A 20,684-nucleotide genomic window follows, 5' to 3' on the forward strand; every position below is an offset into this window, starting at 1 on the left:
GCGACCCTGATCAATCGGCGCATGTCTTTAGTAATGGTGAGTGCCGTCTGTTCTCTAAGGCAGTTGTTAATACCTATAGAGAACAGGATCAGTTTTGTATCTAGTCTGGGAGATGTAAGCTTGAGCAGGATAGCCGTAAGGTGTCTAAGTGTAGCTCCTGGATAGCTGTCCGCCTGGATACCGCTAAGTTTAAATTTGGGTATACGGGCGATATTTGAATCACCCATAATAATAATGGATTGTCTAATGGGAAGGGACCAAACGGAGGCCTTATGGTTAGTGTAAGAATGTACGCGGGGCTCGTTGCGAGAAGGGGACCCGGATTGGTCATCGAACGATGACTCAGATGGAGAGGGGAGGCGCAATGGGGGAGAGAGAGAGAGGAGGGGGAGGAAGAAAGGGAAGAAAAGATGGAGCCTGGTGGGACGATAAGATGTTAGGTTCTTCCCCTGTCATGGTAGGTACACCATCTGCCGGAGGGACCAAAGGAGGTGAAAGAGGACAAGGGTGAATCTCGGCAGAGAAGGTACGCAGGCTGGGTTGTTTTTCTGTTTTACAATGGTCAGTACTAATTTGCTTAGTAACTGGCAAAGTCATCTCCTTCGTCAGAGGAGGAAGCATCGGGAACGACACCAGAGGAAGGCTCAAAGGGTGAAGCCGACCCTGGGTCTGGTTTCTCCTGCGGGAGAGACGATTGGGTCTGGGGTTGAAGAGGTAAGGGATGTTATGAGGGTTCAGGACCTGGTGTAGAAGGCTTAGAGAGGGTCACTGGGATGTGGTTTACAGAAGTTAAAGAAATGGTGTCAGTTGGGTTGGTCTGTGTTGGCAAGGTGACCGGAGGTGGACGTGGTCTGACCACCGGGAGGCGTTGTGGTAGAGGAGGGTAGCCTCTCCATGGTGGCTGAGGGGCTGGTACAGTCTTAGAAGTAGGAGGAAAGTGTCGGATCAAACCAAGAGAAAATGGTGGGAGGGAGAGAAGAGAAGGAATAGGTAAAGGCCTGGAAGGTAGGATGAGTGTATTGCGGTGTTTAAAGGGAAATTAAGCTGTTGGGGGTCGTGTAGGAAGTGGTGGGAAGGCTGTGTGGTCCGAGATGAGCAACGGAGCAGCAGGTGCTAATGGATCAATGGTAGGACTGTTTAATAATGAGCGAAGTGTAATGATGGATGAGGGAGTCAGGCCTCTGCCGTATCTTTGGCGGGCCCATCTAAGAGCTCTCTCAAGGGCCTCTTCACTAAATGTGCTCATGGTCAAGGGTGAATCCTTTTGAATTCTATTATAGTGCTTTGTTAAAGTCGTTAAGTTGTTGTTCAACCATTCAATGGTATTATTCTTAATTTCAGATAAGACAATCTCGTCCGGTGCCGCCGGTTTGATGAAGGCTGTGAGGTAGGCTACCTTTCTGGCTATCCCCAATGGGGGGACCCCTGTTCTAAGGGCTTCTGACAGAATTTCAGTATGGTGGATTGATTGTAAAAGTTTAAAATAAGTTTTACTGAGTACAAATTCTGAATTGTTTAATGTGTCTGTCCCAACAGGATTAACCTTGGAAGGTGGAGGCTTCTGTGGCACTGTGTTATAGGTACCCAATAGGCTAAACCTATTTTTGAAAGAGTTTGCCATATTGAAGGGGGGGCCCAGACTAATTACTAAGAAGAATAAGACAACGAGGGAGGGGGTTGGAGTATAAGAAAAAGGAGAGTAGGGGGAAAACAGAAGAAAAAAAGAGAAAAATGCAAAATAAACTAAAATAAGGTTAAACTGAAATTTGCTTTGAAAAAAAGATAGATAAAAAGATAAACTAAAACAGATGTAACATGGGAGTCAGAATATAGAATAACTAGACATAGATCAATGGTAAAAGGTTGGTAAGATGATGTAGGTCCAATAGGTTGATGGGTTGTTTTAGCTGGAGCAGGTCAGGAAACAAAAATGTTTGTTGGTTGACTGGTGGTTATGGGCTGGTGGTAATTCCAAATAGGCAATTAAAGAATAGTTCAAGGGAAGAAGGGCAGGTGGAGTAGACCGGTTGGTGGAAATATTTGGTCGGTCTTCAGCGTACACACATACATATAGGTGTATATATGTGTATACACAGACCCACGTCCAAAAAACACACACACAGACGACCACACTCTCCTCTAGGTTGAGAACAGAGCGAGGAAGGCAGGAGTGAGTATTCGTTTTTTCTCCGTGTTAGCTTCCCAAAGTCTTTCGTGTATAAACACCTTAGAAAAAACTCTTGAACTGATCACGCAGATGTTGGGGTACTCACCGCCCAATAGACCACCAGGAAAAAAGGAGAGGGTAAAACAACCCCACTCGACGTCGTTGGCAGGTTTGGGTAAGTAAAAATCCAAAAGCAGTTAGAAAAATAGATATTTATTGGATCCAGAAATATGAGCTAAAAAAGAGGTTGCACACCAACAAAGGTGAAAAAAAACCTCAAAGTAAAAAATGTAAAAGAATAAAAGAATAAGTACCAAATTTCCGCATACAGCAAAGAAAACAATTTACCTAAATAATTTCTTTTGCATAGATAAAGAGATACAGAAAGAATGTGTTCCTAACGTTTCACCTATACGGCTTCATCAGAGGATAAAAGACAAGGAAAAAGAAAGAACATACATAGGGTATGTAAGAGCAGGTGATATGAATCAGTTGATTGAACATTGGTGATGGTTTGTTGTTTGTCCAATGGGTAGGCTCCATAAATCCGGGACCAGGATGTAGCAAGGAGGAGGGGCCGGAGAGTGGAAAGCTACCAGGAAGGGGAGTAGACCAAGGCACTTTAAAGGTACTACAAAAGAAAAAAAGCATGTAAATAAATCAAGCATAAAGTTAGAATGATATGGCTAGGCTCTGGCAAGGTTAGGTTGAGTATGAGGCACTCAACCATGTGCCGCACAGCGGCACATGGGAGAGTGGATGGCACGGGCACAAGCAAATATATTAACATAATAATTTTGGCTTAAAAATAATAATAATAAAATAAAATAAAACAATGAATAAGACTAAATGGTTGGGGTAGTGGGAAGAGCCGTAACATAAACAAGGAAGGTTAAGGTTAGGAATGGGGTGAAAAAGGTTATGTTTAGGTAAGAGAATGAAGGGGGTTATGTTAAAGATCCCATGCCATTCTATTTATGGATGCTTTAATATAGGTATTAGTGGGCCACAAACACAGTATTCAAAGATGTCCCCGAAATTCAGCCGTGGTGCAGAGTTACAGTCACTCCGAAACAGTCGCACATTGAGCTTCCCCCAAACGCGCTGTTTCGGTGGGCGTGTCAAGGCAGGTCAAGGAGGGGGGTGGGGGTGTGGCCCTGAGCAGCTTGTAGCCACAGTACCATGCGCTCTGTATACGGTGGGCGTGTCAAGGCAGGTCAAGGAGGGGGGTGGGGGTGTGGCCCTAAGCAGCTTGTAGCCACTGACAGTACCATGCGCTCTGTTTACGGTGGATGTATCGCAATGGCTCGTAGAAACCCATATTATACATAGGCCTATCTATATCATATAATATATAATATATATTATCACCTGGCCCTGAGCAGCTTGTAGCCACGGTACCATGCGCTCTGTTTACGGTGGATGTATCGCAATGGCTCTTAGAAACCCATATTATACATAGATATCTATATCATATAATATATAATATATATTATCACGGCCAAAAGCTGTGTGAGCCTCCAGACGATAGGTTATTATGAATCTCAAACGACCGCGTCTACTTCAGATTGATGTGGAAGTGGAAGAACCAGAGACGTCGGAGAACCCGACGAAGTCCTTTGTGATTCATTATATCGTCTGGACGCGCACACAGCTTTTGGCCGTGATAATATGTATTATTTGATATAGATATCTATGTATTATATGATATTATTTAGATATAGAGCTGAGACACTGAGAGGAGCGGAGTACTTTAGAGTGATACATGATCGACGGGTGCGGGTGCAGGTGCGGGTGTGCCGACTCTGCATCAAGCCAGGACACATCTTCAGGGAGTGCCCTGATTTCAAGTGCTTCAGGTGCCAGAAGACAGGGCATAATGCGCGGGAGTGTGAGGAACGGAACGCAGCGGCGAGAGAGGAGGAGAGAGGAGAACAGATGGAGGATAAAGACGGAGAGAGCGATGACGGAAGGGGAGCTGAAGAGGAGACGGGAGGTGAGAACGAGGAAGCGGAAAAAGAACTGGAATGGCGGTATAGATCTGACAGCGGCGACAGTGCTGAGAAGGACGGTGACGAACAGATGATGGAGCAGGGGGGAAAAGCGGAGGACGATGATGTGGCGGAGGCTACAGACGATGAACGAGGGAGAGCAGAACAACCGGTGGAAAAAATAGATGAGGAGCAAAGACAGGAGGGCAGAGGACGAAAAGGAGGGAAGAAGACAAAAGAACTGGCCGCCAAAAGGAAAGCAGAGGAGGAGAAGACACGGGGAGTGAGAAGTAAAGGACCGCGGTCTGGCATGTGAGTCTTGCTTTGGTTTTTGGTTTTAATATTTTCTTTCTTTTAGCTCTCATGACCACAGTAACTTCTGTTAATGTGAATGGTTTAAGGGACAGAGGCAACTGAGGTCACTTTTAAATATGTATAGAAGTGACATCCTATGCATACAGGAGACAAATTGGGATGACGTAAAAGTTATAGAGGTGAAGGAGGTGTGGGGGGGGGGGATTTATTATAATAACGGGGCTAAGAACGCAAGAGGGGTGGCTATAATGATTAAAAAAACATAGGGTAGATGAGATAAAAAGATATATAAAGATAGGACAGGGAGGATAATAGTCATAGAGTTTAAGTATCAAAATGTGTTGTTTAGACTAATTAATATATATGTTCCGAATATAGAAATAGATAAAAGAATTATAATAGAGGAGCTGAAAGGGCTAGTGATTGGGAGATGTATAATAGTAGGGGATTTTAATACTAAATGTAGCAGGTTAGATATAGGGCAAGGTGTAGTGTTCAGATGGGAAAAGTCGAGGGAGAGCTTGTTAGACATGATGAAGGACAAGAATTTAGTAGATGTGTGGAGAAATGAGAATCCAGAGAGGAGGGAATTCACCAGGAGACAAATGAGGGATGGTGTACTGAAATAAAGCAGGATAGATTTGGTTTTAACACAGGGAGAGAACATAAAACATATAGACAGAATAAGACATGAAATAAATGCACTAAGTGACCACGACGGGGTGAGATTCAGAATTAAAGTAGGGAGAGAGGAGATAGGGGGAGGGATGTGGATTTTGAATGCAGGTTATATTGAAGAGGATGAATATAAACAACAGATTAGGGAGTTATTAGATATGGAGAATGAGAAAATTAAAGAATATGTTGAAGAGAATAGGGCAGATACTCAGATTGGGGAGACATGGGAGAAAGTGAAGAATAAGATTAAATCAATAAGCATTTGGTACAGTAAGAAAAGAAAAGTGAAAATGATGAAGAAAGAGAAGGAGTTGAGGGAAAGAATGAGGGTAGAGCTGAGTAAAGCAGAGAATGAAGAAGGTTACAGCATGGAGAATTATATAGAGGTAAAGATGGAACTTCAGAGATATGAGGCAGAGAAATGTAGAGGAGCAATTTTACGGAGCAAAGCTAAATATGCGCTGGAGGGAGAAAGGTGCACAGCGTATTTTCTGGGCCTAGAAAAAAGCAAACAAAGCAGGACATATATACACGAAATCAGGAAAAAGGAGGGGGAGGTAGTAGCAGACTATTGCCGCTTTTCCACCGCACATGTAGCTCGACTCGACACGACACCACTCGACACGACTCGACACGGTAGCAGCGCGGGTCCTTTTCCACCGCAAATAGTACCTCCGGGACGTGGGCGGGGTCGGCTGCGCGAAAGGGCCGTGACGTATTTTTGTACGCGACGCAAACAACACCTACGTAACCCACACATGGACAGAACCCACATAACAACAATGGAGAACATCGATGCGATGGTATTCGTGTTCGTATTATTAGCTGGCATGTTGAAGAAGTGGAATATGTTGGCTGCGGCGCTGCTATGGCTGTTACCAGCATGGTTGCCATGTCGCTCTCGTGACTTCGTCACACTCTCTGGCCAATCCGTGGCCGGCCGTCTGCCGACGTCACCTTTTAGCATCGGCTCAGCCGCTTGGAACCTAGAGCGAGGCGGTACTAGAAAAAGCAGCCACTTCAGGTACCAGATACCATGTTTTCGCGGTGGAAACGCAAAAAAGGCGAGCTGAGTCGAGTCGTGTCGAGCTGGTACCATGCAGTGGAAAAGCGGCATATGTGGCCATACTGGAGAGGGTGCAAGAGTTTTATGGGGAGTTATATCAGAGAGGTGGATTAGAGGAGGACCGTATAGTGGAGGTACTGGATAGTGTTGAAAGCAAGCTGAGTGTGGACGATAGTAAATGGTGTGACAGAGAGATAAGTAGGATGGAGGTGATGGAGGCGATAGAGGGGCTGAAAAGCAGGAAGAGTCCTGGGAGTGATGGGATAGGGATTGAATTTTATAAAGTATATAAGGAGCAGATGGCATCAATTTTAGTAGAGGTATTCAGGGAGACTGAGAAAACAGGGATAGTGTAGGGTAGGATGGTAGAAGGTGTGATTACCTTAGTTTTTAAGAAGAAAGGAAGTAAACTAGACTTGCAGAATTATAGGCCTATGTCTGCTAAATGTAGATTACAAAATTCTGGCCAAGTTGTTGGCTAACAGAATAAAACGAGTGATAGGGGATATAATTAAAACATCTCAAAGTTACAGTATACCAGGTAGGGATATAGCTGACACAATAGCGACAGTTAGGGATACAATAGAATTCATGAAGAGAGACGGGGCAGGGGGAATAGTGTTAGCTATAGATTGGAATAAAGCATTTGATAGGGTGGAGCATGAGTTTTTATTTAGATTACTGGTGAGATTTGGATTTGGAGAGAGATTAGTGGGGTGGGTCAGGAGGTTGTACGAGGGTGCAAGGAGCTGTGTCAAAGTAAATGGAGTGCTGACTGACAGATTTTGTCTTGGGAGATCGATAAGGCAGGGATGTCCCCTATCGGCGTTGCTCTATGCCATTTCGGCAGAGCCCCTGGCCTTACTAATTAAAAACGACGCAAGAGTTCAGGGCATACAACTACCATCTGGGAGCATACATACAATAAATCAATATGCAGACGACACAACAATAACGGTGAGGGATGGGAACAGTGTGAAAAGGGTGCTAGAATTGGCAGAGATATATGGGAGAGCGTCGGGCGCTAGAATAAATAAAGAAAAATCAGAAATAATGTATATAGGTAACATAGAGAGAGAGGGAGTAGGTTTAAGGGTGCAGGATAGGTATATTAAAGTGTTGGGAATATATTTAGGTGTTGAAACTAAAGAGGCAACTGAGACAACATGGACAGGAGTTATCAACAAAATAAAAACTGTATGTGGGAGGTGGAAGGCAAGGAAGCTCAGGTTAAAGGGAAAGGTTACAGTGGTTAATAGTTTGCTACTATCAGGCTATGTGTATGTGTTGTCTGTATTAGAAATGCCAATATGGGTTAAGAACGACCTTAACAAAATTGTGTGTGATTTTATATGGGAGGGGAAGGGAGTTAAGATTGCACATGGGACACTGGTGGGAAAAAGGTGTGAAGGAGGGCTGAATTTATTAGATATAGAAACAAAAAAGACAGCATTAAGGATTAAAACGGTGAAGAAATATATTGTGGGAGGATATAAATATGGGTGGAAGGATTTTATGGAGAAATATATGAATGATGTGGGTGGCATAGGACAGTATGTGTGGTACATGGGCCTAAAACAGTCAATGACGATAACCATACCAGAATTTTATAGGGAGGTCTTTGAAGCCTGGAGGAAATTCTTACCTAAGATGCAATATGAATGTGAGAGGATACAACCGTTGGTAAAACTGCCCCTGTTTTTAAACGAAATAATTAAACACAATGGCAAAACATTATTTGAGCCCAAATTCATAGAAGGAGGGATTAGACAAATAAAGGACATCATTTATGAAGTCATCCCAGGATTCTAAATAATTGCATATATGATCAGGTATGTGACCTGGAGGGGATGGATAATAGAGAGAAAATAAATAAAATATATGAAAAGATTAAAACCAGTATACCCTTAGAGTAGGCCAGGATCATACAAAGTGAATGTGTGGTGAAGGGAGAGACAAGTATGCCTGAGCTATATGTGATGGAGAATGCGAAAAAGATTAAAATGGGAGAAATGAGTGTGAAGAAAGTATACAGATGGTTGATAATGGATGTGATGAAGGAGACGGGACTTGTACAGAAACAATGATTAGATCCATAATGAATGAATGAATACGTTATTCCAGACTCAGAGTTACATATTTGAACGCAATGCATTACACTGCTTGGGCGTCATCGTTTGCGTGATCTTTTGAAGAAACGTAGCGTTGCAAAACCTGGGATGGACTAAGGTGGACCGCCGTCATTGCAGCTCTCTGCTACGTCACTACACTGTCCACATGTTTCACAAATAGAGTTTGAGGAGACGTCGTCAGAGTCTGTATGTTGCTTAAATTCTCCAAAACAGTGGGCGCTAAAGTTCAGCGCACGGTAGGCCATTGCATCCAATGAGCTTGAGTTGAAAAAGTATAATGCTTACAGCACCTGGTATTCCCAGGCGGTCACCCATCCATGTACTAACCAGGCCCGACCCTGCTTAGCTTCCGAGATCAGACGAGATCGGGCGTGCCTGAGGTGGTAAGGCCGTAAGCAATTACAGACTTGACCATATTAGCTTTTATACAGGAGGAGGACGTAAGGAGTGAGAGCGCTGCCGTGGCCAGAGACGGGACTTGTACAGAAACAATGATTAGATCCATAATGAATGAATGAATACTAGAGCTGTCAGTTAAACGCGTTATTAACGGCGTTAACGCAACCCAAATTTAACGGCGTTAAAAAAAATTATCGCGCGATTAACGCAATTATTTTATAAAAATAAAAAAAAAAAACTTTTTTTTTTTTTTTGGCTCAAAACAAAGAAGCAGTAGCCTGACTGCTATGTTCAAATGACATTTGTTTCAAAGCAGTCGTTTAATTGCACTATAGGCTCTTTTTTTGTATCGTCCTGTTTTGATCAGTGTATATGCCAATGTTGTTATCAATAAAAAATCATTTGCACAAGGCAAGCCGATGCACTTCACCATGTTGATAAGAGAATTAAAATGAGAAGAATTATGGGACAAAAAAATCAAGGGATATTTAGCATAGAAAAATAATTTGCGATTAATCGCGATTAATTAGAGTTAACTATGACTTTATTGTGATTAATCACGATTAAATATTTTAGTCGCTTGACAGCTCTAATGAATACGTTATTCCAGACTCAGAGTTACATATTTGAACGCAATGCATTACACTGCTTGGGCGTCATCGTTTGCGTGATCTTTTGAAGAAACGTAGCGTTGCAAAACCTGGGATGGACTAAGGTGGACCGCCGTCATTGCAGCTCTCTGCTACGTCACTACACTGTCCACATGTTTCACAAATAGAGTTTGAGGAGACGTCGTCAGAGTCTGTTTGTTGCTTAAATTCTCCAAAACAGGGGGCGCTAAAGATCAGCGCATGGTAGGCCATTGCATCCAATGAGCTCGAGTTGAAAAAGTATAATGCTTACAGCACCTGGTATTCCCAGGCGGTCACCCATCCAAGTACTAACCAGGCCCGACCCTGCTTAGCTTCCGAGATCAGATGAGATCAGGCGTGCCTAAGGTGGTATGGCCGTAATAATTTACAGACTTGACCATATTAGCTTTTATACAGGAGGAGGACGTAAGGAGTGAGAGCGCTGCCGTGGCCAGAGACGGGACTTGTACAGAAACAATGATTAGATCCATAATGAATGAATGAATACGTTATTCCAGACTCAGAGTTACATATTTGAACGCAATGCATTACACTGCTTGGGCGTCATCGGTTGCATGATCTTTTGAAGAAACGTAGCGTTGCAAAACCTGGGATGGACTAAGGTGGACCGCCGTCAGCTCTCTGCTGCTCCCTGCTAGCAGCGTCACTACACTGTCCACATGTTTCACAAATAGAGTTTGAGGAGACGTCGTCAGAGTCTGTATGTTGCTTAAATTCTCCAAAACAGTGGGCGCTAAAGATCAGCGCACGGTAGGCCATTGCAGCCAATGAGCTCGAGTTGAAAAAGAATAATGCTTACAGCACCTGGTATTCCCAGGCGGTCAGCCATCCAAGTACTAACCTGGCCCGACCCTAGTCAGGGGGCCAAAACTGATATTAAAACTTTGTCTGACACATTTTGTTACAAGCATACAACCTATCCAGTATTAATGTTTAACCCCTAACCATGTGTTCTAGCCAGGTTGTCAGCTTAGAAAAAGGTTTTTTTGCCCATTTTAACACTATATTCTTAAAAGTGGTAAAAGCGGATCTTTCCCCCAAAGTGCTTCCTCTTTCTTCCATGTTACCTCCTGTAAGCATTATTCTTTTTCAACTCGAGCTCATTGGCTGCAATGGCCTGCCATGCGTTGATCTTTAGCGCCCACTGTTTTGGAGAATTTAAGCAACATACAGACACTGACAACCTCTCTCCAAACTCTATTGGTGAAACATGTGGACAGTGTAGTGACGCTGCTAGCAGGGAGCAGCATATTCCATTTGCTTACACAATGTGGCATATGAGCTAATAGCAGGAATTGCCAGAGGTTAAATATACTTGTTGAAAAGTGTTTGGGAAAGATACTGTACATTTCTGGGAGACTTTGATTTGGAACCAGGAATATACAAAGGTCAGCGTTTCAAGACAAAGCTTGAAAAGTTCCTTCAGGGAAAAGCAATGTTTGTTAAATCATTAAAACCAACTGATTCCATCATGATATCTACTGAAATGACAGCTGGAACTGCTCTTCTTAACATGAAGAAATGAATGGATGACAAACAAGATGGTGCTAAAGGGATGACAATGGCTAGCTGTGGAACAGACAAGGACATTGAGATACTGAGTTGGCTCTATCGGGTGTCGGTAAAGGTCAAGGCAGACATCAGGGAGTCCCCAAGACATGATGTTATTGGAGGGATAGATCAGCATCATGCAGAAAAAACTGTGCCTGACAGTCTGTACATCATCTTACGGCTCCTTTGCGTAAATGATGATGACTCAGAAAATGAGAATGAACAATCCCGTCACACAAAGCTCCTCAGCATTGCTCAAGACTTTATTTTCCTAGCTTCTGGTGGACGAAGACCACACCAAAACACATTGGAATTGGAGTTGCTGCACCAAGCTACACGCTCAAAGGACTTAGTGCAGTTACTTCATGCTGCTGGGCACAGCATAAGCTATGAGTCAGTGTTGAGAGCAGATACTACCATGGCAAACTACAGAACACAGATGATCAGGTTGTTCCATCTTGGAGTGGCTTCAACCACCTTATGTCAAAATCAGATCACCCAAAAACAGTAGCTGGAATGATGCCTATCATCAATTCTCCAGCACATGACTATGACACAATTTGGACAGTGTTACAGAACTGCCACAAAATGACTACGAAACTGGGCCAAAGGTACACAATAATAACCTTTGATGAGCAGCTCTACTGCAAAGCAAAGATGCTTCAGTGGCACCACCAAAAAGAGTGAGGATATTATTATTCTCTTGGGTGGCTTTCATGTGCAGAACAACTTTTCAAAGGTCATTGGACAGCATCTTGCTGATTCTGGATTGAGGGACATTCTTGAGGAAAGTGGTGTGTTCAGAAAGAACACAGCTGAAAACATCATGAAGGGAAAGGGATGGAACCGTGTAGCCTGTGCACACAAACTTACCTTTGATTCACTTTGGAAAATATTGTGGCCAACCTTTCTGCAATGGGTGGATGGCAATGATAGCACAATCGACAACAGTTGCCTCGAGTTGGCAGATGCACTCTCCGAACGCATACGATGTGGAGAAATTGAGGCAGCTGCAGCATGCTATAATAATAATAATAATAAAAAATTTTATTTATAATGCACTTTATATTCAAGAATCTCAAAGTGCTATGAAGATCTTGTTCTGAAAGTTGGAGAGGTTCAGGATCTCCTTGCTGAGTTTGACAAGGCTAATGAAGACAAACCAACATTTACCTTCTGGCGACATACATGGACCTTGTGTCTATTCTCCTGGCATTCACACGGGCACTGAGATGTGGTGACTGGAAGCTTTACATGTCTGCCTTCAAGAGCATGATGCCCTGGTTTGCTGCATAAGATCACACCCACTACACAAGATGGGGTGCTGTATTCATAGCAGACATGGAAAATCTTGCACAGACAGCACCACGGGTCTACCAGGGCTTCCTAGATGGTGATTTTGTAGCCAGGGAGGCCAAACACAGCTTCAACGAGGTGCCATTTGATCTTTGCCTCGAGCACTTCAACAAAACCGGAAAGGTTGCTGGAGGATTGGTAGGCATCACTCGAAATGAGACAGCTAGAAACCGTTGGTCCATCACCTACAATGAACGTGCATCTTTAGCACAGGACACTAGATCCCTGTTTGGACTGACACATGATGGAGAAGATGATGAAGACAACCACAAAGACTGCCTTCCATCAAGAATCAGAAGGGATAATGATGATGTCATTCAACTTGTAGACCAATTCCAGAGATATCATGTCTTCCAACTGGAGAATATGTATGAGTTGGTGTCTTTGACAACCGGTGATGTTGCTTCAGAAGATATACTGAATGACCTAACACATGCTGCAGAGACTGGGAAACAAATGGTAACTGAGCTGGTGAAAAAAAGAATGAGCACAATGAACACAAACTTCCATAACAGCCTCACTAAGAGAAAACTCAAAACATTCTCAAATCTTTACAGAACAGACAGCAAACTTGGAAAACTCAAATCCAAGTGTGTGAAGCCTGACAGGGATATTTTCCGTCGCATCATTGTATCCATGGACAGTGGCAGAGAGGTTAACATTGATGAGCTTCTCTTAGAGGAACTGTGTGCAATCCCCCTCTCACTTGCCACAACAGAGTCAGTGCTCAGACCTACTAGCAAAGCTGTCTTAGCCACCATACTACAAGCTGGTGCAAAAGAGACAGGGCTAAGTCCATCTCTTGTGAGAACATGCAGTATCATTGATGGGATGGCTTTAGTAAGAGCAATAGGAAAACCACAAAATGCATCAACCTTTGGGGATTATGCTGACATTTTTATGTGGAAAGTGACTGGCAATCTACATGGGAACATTACTAGAGTGGTTCTAGTCTTTGATCAGTACCTACAGAACTCTATAAAGGGTGGAACAAGAGCAAAACGCAGCACCGCTCTCCGAAAAATTCGCACCATTGTAAGTAATGATGTAAAGATACCAGCTAACTGGAATAGTTTCATCGAAGTGGACGAAAACAAGGCCAACCTGACACAATTCATTTCAATTGAACTTGAAAGGCATGTCATTCAGTATGGTCTTGAAATTGTAATAAGTGGGGGATTTGATGATGCTGAAAAAGTGGCAACGGCAGCTGGGATTGATGTTTCCCACCTACGGGCTGCACATGAAGAAGCAGATACCTGCATATTGCTACATGCTGTTGATGCCAAAATCCAAGGGTATGAGAGGCTCATCATTCAGTGCAGAGACACAGATGTACTGTTGTTGCTTCTTGTGTTACCTGCTGAGCCCAGGAATTTGGATGAAAGCAGGAACTGCTAAGAAAACACGCTACATTAACACTAGAACAGCCGTCGAAGGGGTCAAATGACCCCTGTGAGTTAAAAATATATATATCTTTGCACTCGATCACGTTCCAAATCCCTACTTTCTTGAATTTTCCTAAATATGTCTGTTGTACCACTGTGTTCATAAAAAAAAATCAGACCGGGAAAGGTATTATAAAGCATTTTTTTACGTGTTCCTATGTAATTGTTTTTTTTCCAAGGATGCAATGCTCTTTCTTTGACAGCAGAGGTCGCAAGGGGACATTCTGATGTGAATAAGATTGATATCTATAGGTAGATATAGGCAGGCAGGCAGGCAGGCAGGCAGGCAGGCAGGCAGGCAGACAGACAGACAGACAGACAGACAGACAGACAGACAGACAGACAGACAGACAGACAGACAGACAGACAGACAGACGTGGCCAATACGTCGACCGCGATCGACTGGGCGACCGCGAGAGTAGTGCGGGTCGATTGCGTGAATTCAACTGCTCAATGACGATAAAGTCGTACGCAAGTTTGAGTTATTGTTGTAGGTCGGTAGTTGATTTACAATGTGCAATTTTTCCCTGATAAATTAAATTCGACGAAGAAACCTTCAGCTGTCGTTGACGGAGATTTTTGTGCAGACGCGCAAGGTGTTTGGTTTGTGTACAACCTGCGCGTGATTCCCGGCGCATGACATACGTCACAACCAAACGTTTGCGATTGGTTATGACAGATCCAGAGTGGCACTGGGCAGATCCAATCATTTTAAACTTCAACAGACACCCGCCTTCAAATGAGTTAACGTTTGTCAATTGATTAGGTCCAGACTCTCTGTAAAAATGAAATGAAATGAAGTACGAGAGTCTGGTAGAACCAGGCTAGTTTAGAACGGGGCTTCAACAAAAATAAGTGCGGGGGGGGGGGGGGGGGGGCGACGTGTCGACGCAAATTATTCATGGCGACGATTTTTTTCGACTAGTCGTCTCAGCTCTATGCAATACAGCAATGCATTACTTTAGTAATGCGTTACTGCCCAACACTGCAAATAACCAAATGACTTGGGTTTTAAATGAGTGTATTAGAGTTTATTAGAGTATAGAGTACATTGACATTCAGTAAGTCAGTAAAAAAACAAAACAAAAAAATATGGCTGACTTTGAATGAACTAGGAACTGGATGAAAAATAAATGTCTTTCGGGACAGCAGTCTCAACATTCTCAACAGTCTCAAGACATATTTATTACATAAAAAGTCAATTGTTAAGCCTAATTTCTCTGATATAAAGGAAATTACAAAAATAAGCCAATGGCAAGAATTGAATGACGTACCCAGGACACGAACTCGGGTAGCCCGTAGGCAGGGCAGATGCTAAACCACTCGGCCAACTGCTGGTTCATAAAGTTGATGGAATGGAGTCATTTTGACAAAATATCCACAATAACAATATAGGCATATCTCAATTAATTTAATTACTTTATTTGCATCATTTAATCTTAAACCCTTAGTGAAAATATAGGCTGTTTGTACTTCATATATGTACATTTATGACCAAATCGTGAGGACTAGGCTTGTGACACACACACACATGTGGCTTTTGCGCGGTAAAAGCTCGTTGGCAGCACCTAGTGATCATTATGTGCAAATGCACAGCCTCCCATTCAAATGACTTCCTCTTGTGGCGCTAGGAGTCAGTAAAAGCGGCCCGGCGTTTCTAGTGTTAAGGCCCAATCCCATTTCTAGCCCTTACCCCTTCCCCTTACCCCTCCCCCTTACCCCTTCCCCCTCAATACAGAGGGGTAAAACGTTCCCCTAGGAAATGGGACGCCCCTCCATTACATGGCTTCATCGTCGCTGACTGCGGACAGCTGACTGCTATGTCAACAGAGGCCACGAGTAGGCATGTTTCAGATCAAGCATACGTTGCGTTGCCTCACAGACGTGTCTTGTCGTGAATAATTTGTTGATAGGCTACAAAAATCCATGTCTTACATGCACAAACACATTATGGTCACTGGAATGTGATTTGATCTTCATTCTAACTGACCACTATATCAAAGCACAACAGTACAAGAACATATTGCATTTGGTTTCTTTATTAAAAGTAGACAATTACCGATGGAAACACGTAAAATGTGCCGGTGGAAGAGCATGAAGATCCTAAATAATGTTAAAACGTTAATTCGTATTAGTTACGATCAGTGGGTGTTCAGAAGGAAATACAGTTGAGTTCCACGCGCAGAGACCCCTCTCAAAGGCGGCAATTGAGTCGCATTAATTATTAATTCATGATGCCGTCCTCACCGGTTATAATGTCGGTTGCCTTGGCCATTTTTCTGTTTTTACGCCTGTCTGCTGCTAAAGAAAGACACCGGAGGCGACGAATGTATCACCGACGCATACGTCTGCTGACTAATCAAATGATGGTACGTATAACTTCTTTATTTTTTCATTGTATGAAATAGGCCTATCAGTTAGCCAGCCGGCTCAGCTGGAAATGTAGGCTAGCTTTCGTATGTGTTTGTATACGATCTGTTTTTTAACCATGTAGGCCTATGTGTTAATTTATTTTTGTCAGATTAAAATGATGAATGTCGGGCATCCATTACTGCTCGGGTTGCAAAGGCCTGACGAGAAAAGAGAACAAATTTAGTACAAATGCAAGACATTTATAGATCGTTTAAACTATTAATGTTGGTGAATCCAAAAACATTGATTACAACCTACACAAATATTTGCGTGTTTTGCCGACATCAACTAGGGACTGGCTCCCTGTATTTCAGCACACAGACCCTCAAATATACAAACACATATACCAAATTTATATTCTTGTTCCAACGTATTACCAGGTGTTAGGGGTGGGAGGGGGCAAGGGGGAGAAAGAACAATGGGATAAGACTTCAATTTAACTGACAATAGGAAGGGGTTTAGTCTCCTTCTTTAAGCAATGTAAATAAGGCAGTGTGTGGTACAGAGCGTTTGAAGGTACAGCCTAGGTGTGTCCTCTTTAAGTTGCAGGGCTGTGTGATCTGCAGGGAAATCAATAGGTCTTTGTTTATCAAGTTCATGTGGCATAGGTGTGTATATAAATGTATTAGATCCCTCTGATTCAGTATGAATGTTAACGTCAAGAGGGGTTTTGAACGGCTATTTAATTACCCTATTGTTGCAAGGCAAATTTGGTCTCGTTTGGTGGGGGCAGACAATTAAGGGGATTCTTGAGCTGGATGAGGGGAAAAACAGTAGATAGGCTACTTGGAAAGCTGGGGGTCGTCTAGTTGGGACTTATAATAGTTATATTCTTGTGGTACATTTGGAGATGTTGAGATGTAATTGGGAATAATCTCGTGTTAACGAGTAGGGGGCACTACCAAGAACTACAAATATGGCTGCGGTGCATACTACATACGTATCAGCCGACTACAGAAACTTCTCTGAGTTCTATCTGTCCGGCTGAAAACTGTGGTACCTTATAGCATAAGGCTACCATTTAACCGCAATTTGTGTTCTCAATAGACTGTCTCTGCGCTGTGTGTACATTTATATGTACACAGATAGCCCTATGAGATCCTTGGATGATAAGGGGAACTACAAATAGAAGTTATCGTTGTTAAAAATAGCGACACACAGAGACAGAGACAGACAAAGAGAGAGAGGTGTCGTGGGAAGGGTGGGGGTTGGTCTTTACGAGGAGGTTCAGGCGTGAGGAAGAGACGAGGAGGAGATCCATGAAGGGGGATCGAAGGGAGGGGACAGGGGGGGGTTGGATTCACTATAGTTCGCATAGTTCACATTAAAGACGTGGTTAAAGTGGAACCGAGAGGGTGAACGCTGGCGCGATTAGCAGCCGCTGCTCTCCGGTTCCTTTGACTGTTTTTAACTGTTTTAATTGTTTTGTTTTTTAACCGATGCCCACTGACTCAGCTACTGCAAGTGATCTTTTGCATCTATTGACTCCTGCTAGATTTTTAATGTTAAACAGCGTGTGTCTTAGCCTGGACTAGCATTACCTGTTGCACCGGGCTGTTGGGCTGCCCTCACCTCCGCTGCCTGAAATCTTCCCGTGGATTATCAACAATGCTGATCGACACGTATTTTGTGTGGTATGTGCTCGGCTGGACTTCCCTGTCCTTCATATTCAACCCTTCGTCAGCGGCAGTACTCCAATACACAGCCGCTGAGTTCCTGCAGCTACGTTTCCACCTGCCAGATCCACCACCGGCTTTCCACCGCCATGAATTCCCTCGGCCCTACTGTCGGAAATATGTTCACCGCGGATCCCGACGGAGCTTCCACATCGACGACAGCAACCAGATCCATTCCCTCTGGTCCTCTTCTCGCCATCCCCCAGGAATCACCGGACGTAAAGCTGACCGCAGTGTGTTAGCCAGCCTAGCCAGGTCGGCTAACAACAACAACACCAAACACCAACACAACGACGTCAACTTCGGCCTATTTAACGTTTGCTCTCTTACGAGCAAGGGTCCTCTCGTCCAGGAGCTCCTTACTGACCGTAAGCTTGATTTCCTCTGTTTGACTGAAACTTGGCAACAGCCTAGCGACTTCTCACACCTGAACGAATCCACACCTCCCGGGTTTGTTTACTCCTGTCAACCCCGTACCTCAGGCCGAGGAGGTGATCTCGCGAGAATTGTAAAGACTCGCCCGTTTCTGTACCTGCTCATCCCTCATTTGAATCCATCACCATTCAGCTGAATGGCCCTACACCTATTATAGTCGCCAATGTCTATCGCCCACCAAAGCATAATAGTGATTTTATAAATGAATTTGCTGCTTTTACTACCCATCTTTCCTCACTCTCACCCAACTTAATATTACTAGGGGACTTCAACATACACATGGACATGGAAGTGAATTTACATCCTGCCTGGATAGTTTTGGACTGCAGCAACATATTCATTTCCCCACTCATTCCAAAGGACATGTTCTGGACTTGGTCTGTTGTTCTGGTGTCACTCCTCTTGCCTGTACTGCTGCTGAACTCCCCATTTCCGACCACATGTTTATATCTTTTACTGTCAACCTTACACTTTCCATTACAAACCTGCCTCGTGTTATATCATTCCGCAACATTAAGAACATTAATTTAAATACACTCTCTACTGGTATCAACTCCCTCCCCAGCACTGACAGTCTGTCCTCCACCGACGATCTGGTTTCACTTTACAACAACAGTCTTCAAGATCTTCTTAACACCCTGGCTCCCCTTAAATCCCGCTCTGTTTCCTTCACTCACTCTGCCCCATGGTATACCACTGAACTACGCAAACTCAAGGCGAAAGGCCGTCAACTGGAACGCCTCTGCAAGAAAACTGGACTTGTTATACATAAAGAAATATATCACAACCACATTCTTCACTACAAGGACACTCTTTCTACAGCCAAATCTACCCACTACACCAATTTGATCAGTTCAGGTGACGGAAATACACGGGCCCTGTTCTCCACTGTCAACAAACTTTTACAACCACCGGACTCCATTGCTCCCCATCTATACTCAACTGATTATTGCAACTCCTTAATGTCATTCTTCACCACCAAAATAGAAAAGATTCACCAGCAACTGACCCCTAACATCACCCACATTCCGTATTTTTCCACTTTCTCAGCCCCTGTCTCTCCCGTCTACTCTCAAGCTTCACACTTCCCTCCGCTGAGGAAATCTCTGACCTCATCCGGAAATCCAAACCATCCACCTGCCAGCTGGACCCTATCCCTACTGTTTTAGTTAAAGGCTGCCTACCATCTCTTTCCCCCCTAATAACGTCCATCATACACTCCTCCCTCAGCTCCGGCCTCGTCCCCTCTTCCTTCAAAACAGCTGCAATAACCCCCATACTCAAGACACCTGGTGCTGACCCCAATAACCTCAACAACTTCCGTCCTATCTCAAATCTCCCTTTCATATCAAAAATTCTGGAAAAAACAATAGCATCTCAGGTTCAAGCTCACTTATCCTTCAATAATCTTTACAAACAATTTCAATCTGGTTTCCGCCCCCTCCACAGCACAGAGACAGCCCTGGTTAAAATCACCAATGACCTTCTCATGGCAGCAGACTCCGGACACCTCACTATTCTCATCCTCCTTGATCTGAGTGCGGCCTTCGACACCATTTCACACAACATCCTCCTTGACAGACTGGCCTCCATTGGTATCACTGACACACCCCTGCACTGGTTTAAATCATATCTCTCCGGCCGTACTCAGTTCATCCAACTCAAAACTTTCAAATCCCAGTCACTTCCAGTCACTACCGGTGTTCCCCAGGGTTCTGTTCTAGGCCCCCTCCAGTTCATCATTTATCTACTTCCACTTGGCCATATTTTCCGTAAATTTAACATTCATTTTCACTGCTATGCGGATGACACCCAGCTCTACATATCCACCAAGCCCACTTCTACCCTTCCTCCCACCTCCGTCTCCGATTGCCTACAAGAAATAAAATCCTGGTTCACCTGCAACTTTCTCAAACTCAACAGCAATAAAACAGAAGTCCTCCTCATCGGCACCAAATCAACCCTCACAAAACCTGACAGCTTTTCCATCACTATCGACAACACCTCAGTCTCCCCCTCCCCTCAGGTTAAGAGTCTGGGTGTCATCCTCGACAACACACTATCATTTCAAGCACACATCAATAACATCACCAGGTCTGCCTACTACCATCTACGCAATATCAACCGCCTCCGCCCATCCCTCACACCCCATAGCACAGCCATCCTTGTTCACACCCTGGTCACTTCCCGCATCGATTATTGTAACTCCCTCCTCTTCGGTCTCCCCCTCAAGTCCATCCGCAAACTCCAACTGGTCCAGAACTCTGCCGCCTGCATCATCACCAGAACCCCCTCCATTAATCACATCACCCCTGTTCTTCAGCAGCTTCACTGGCTCCCGGTCAAAACCTGCATCCACTTCAAGATTCTGCTCCTCACCTTCAAGGCCCTCCACAACCTCGCCC

At 43.9% G+C, this 20,684-nt stretch overlaps 1 long non-coding RNA gene and 2 other non-coding genes across 3 annotated transcripts; 1 reads left to right on the top strand and 2 right to left on the bottom strand.

Moving 5' to 3' along the window:
• The first annotated feature begins 408 nt into the window (after nt 1-408).
• LOC115556910 (uncharacterized) lies at nt 409-3,141 on the top strand. The gene is made up of 3 exons (XR_003979141.1): nt 409-1,387; nt 1,537-2,342; nt 2,704-3,141. It is a non-coding gene; the product is annotated as an uncharacterized LOC115556910 (long non-coding RNA).
• Nucleotides 3,142-8,627: 5,486 nt separating this feature from the next.
• Nucleotides 8,628-8,746, bottom strand: LOC115557891 (5S ribosomal RNA). The gene has a single exon (XR_003979273.1). It is a non-coding gene; the product is annotated as a 5S ribosomal RNA (ribosomal RNA).
• Nucleotides 8,747-9,644: 898 nt separating this feature from the next.
• On the bottom strand, nt 9,645-9,763 carry LOC115557914 (5S ribosomal RNA). The gene has a single exon (XR_003979292.1). It is a non-coding gene; the product is annotated as a 5S ribosomal RNA (ribosomal RNA).
• Nucleotides 9,764-20,684: the final 10,921 nt, after the last annotated feature.

The sequence above is a fragment of the Gadus morhua genome, chromosome 13 (genome assembly GCF_902167405.1).
Source record: "Gadus morhua chromosome 13, gadMor3.0, whole genome shotgun sequence".
Taxonomy (NCBI): Eukaryota; Metazoa; Chordata; class Actinopteri; order Gadiformes; family Gadidae; genus Gadus; species Gadus morhua.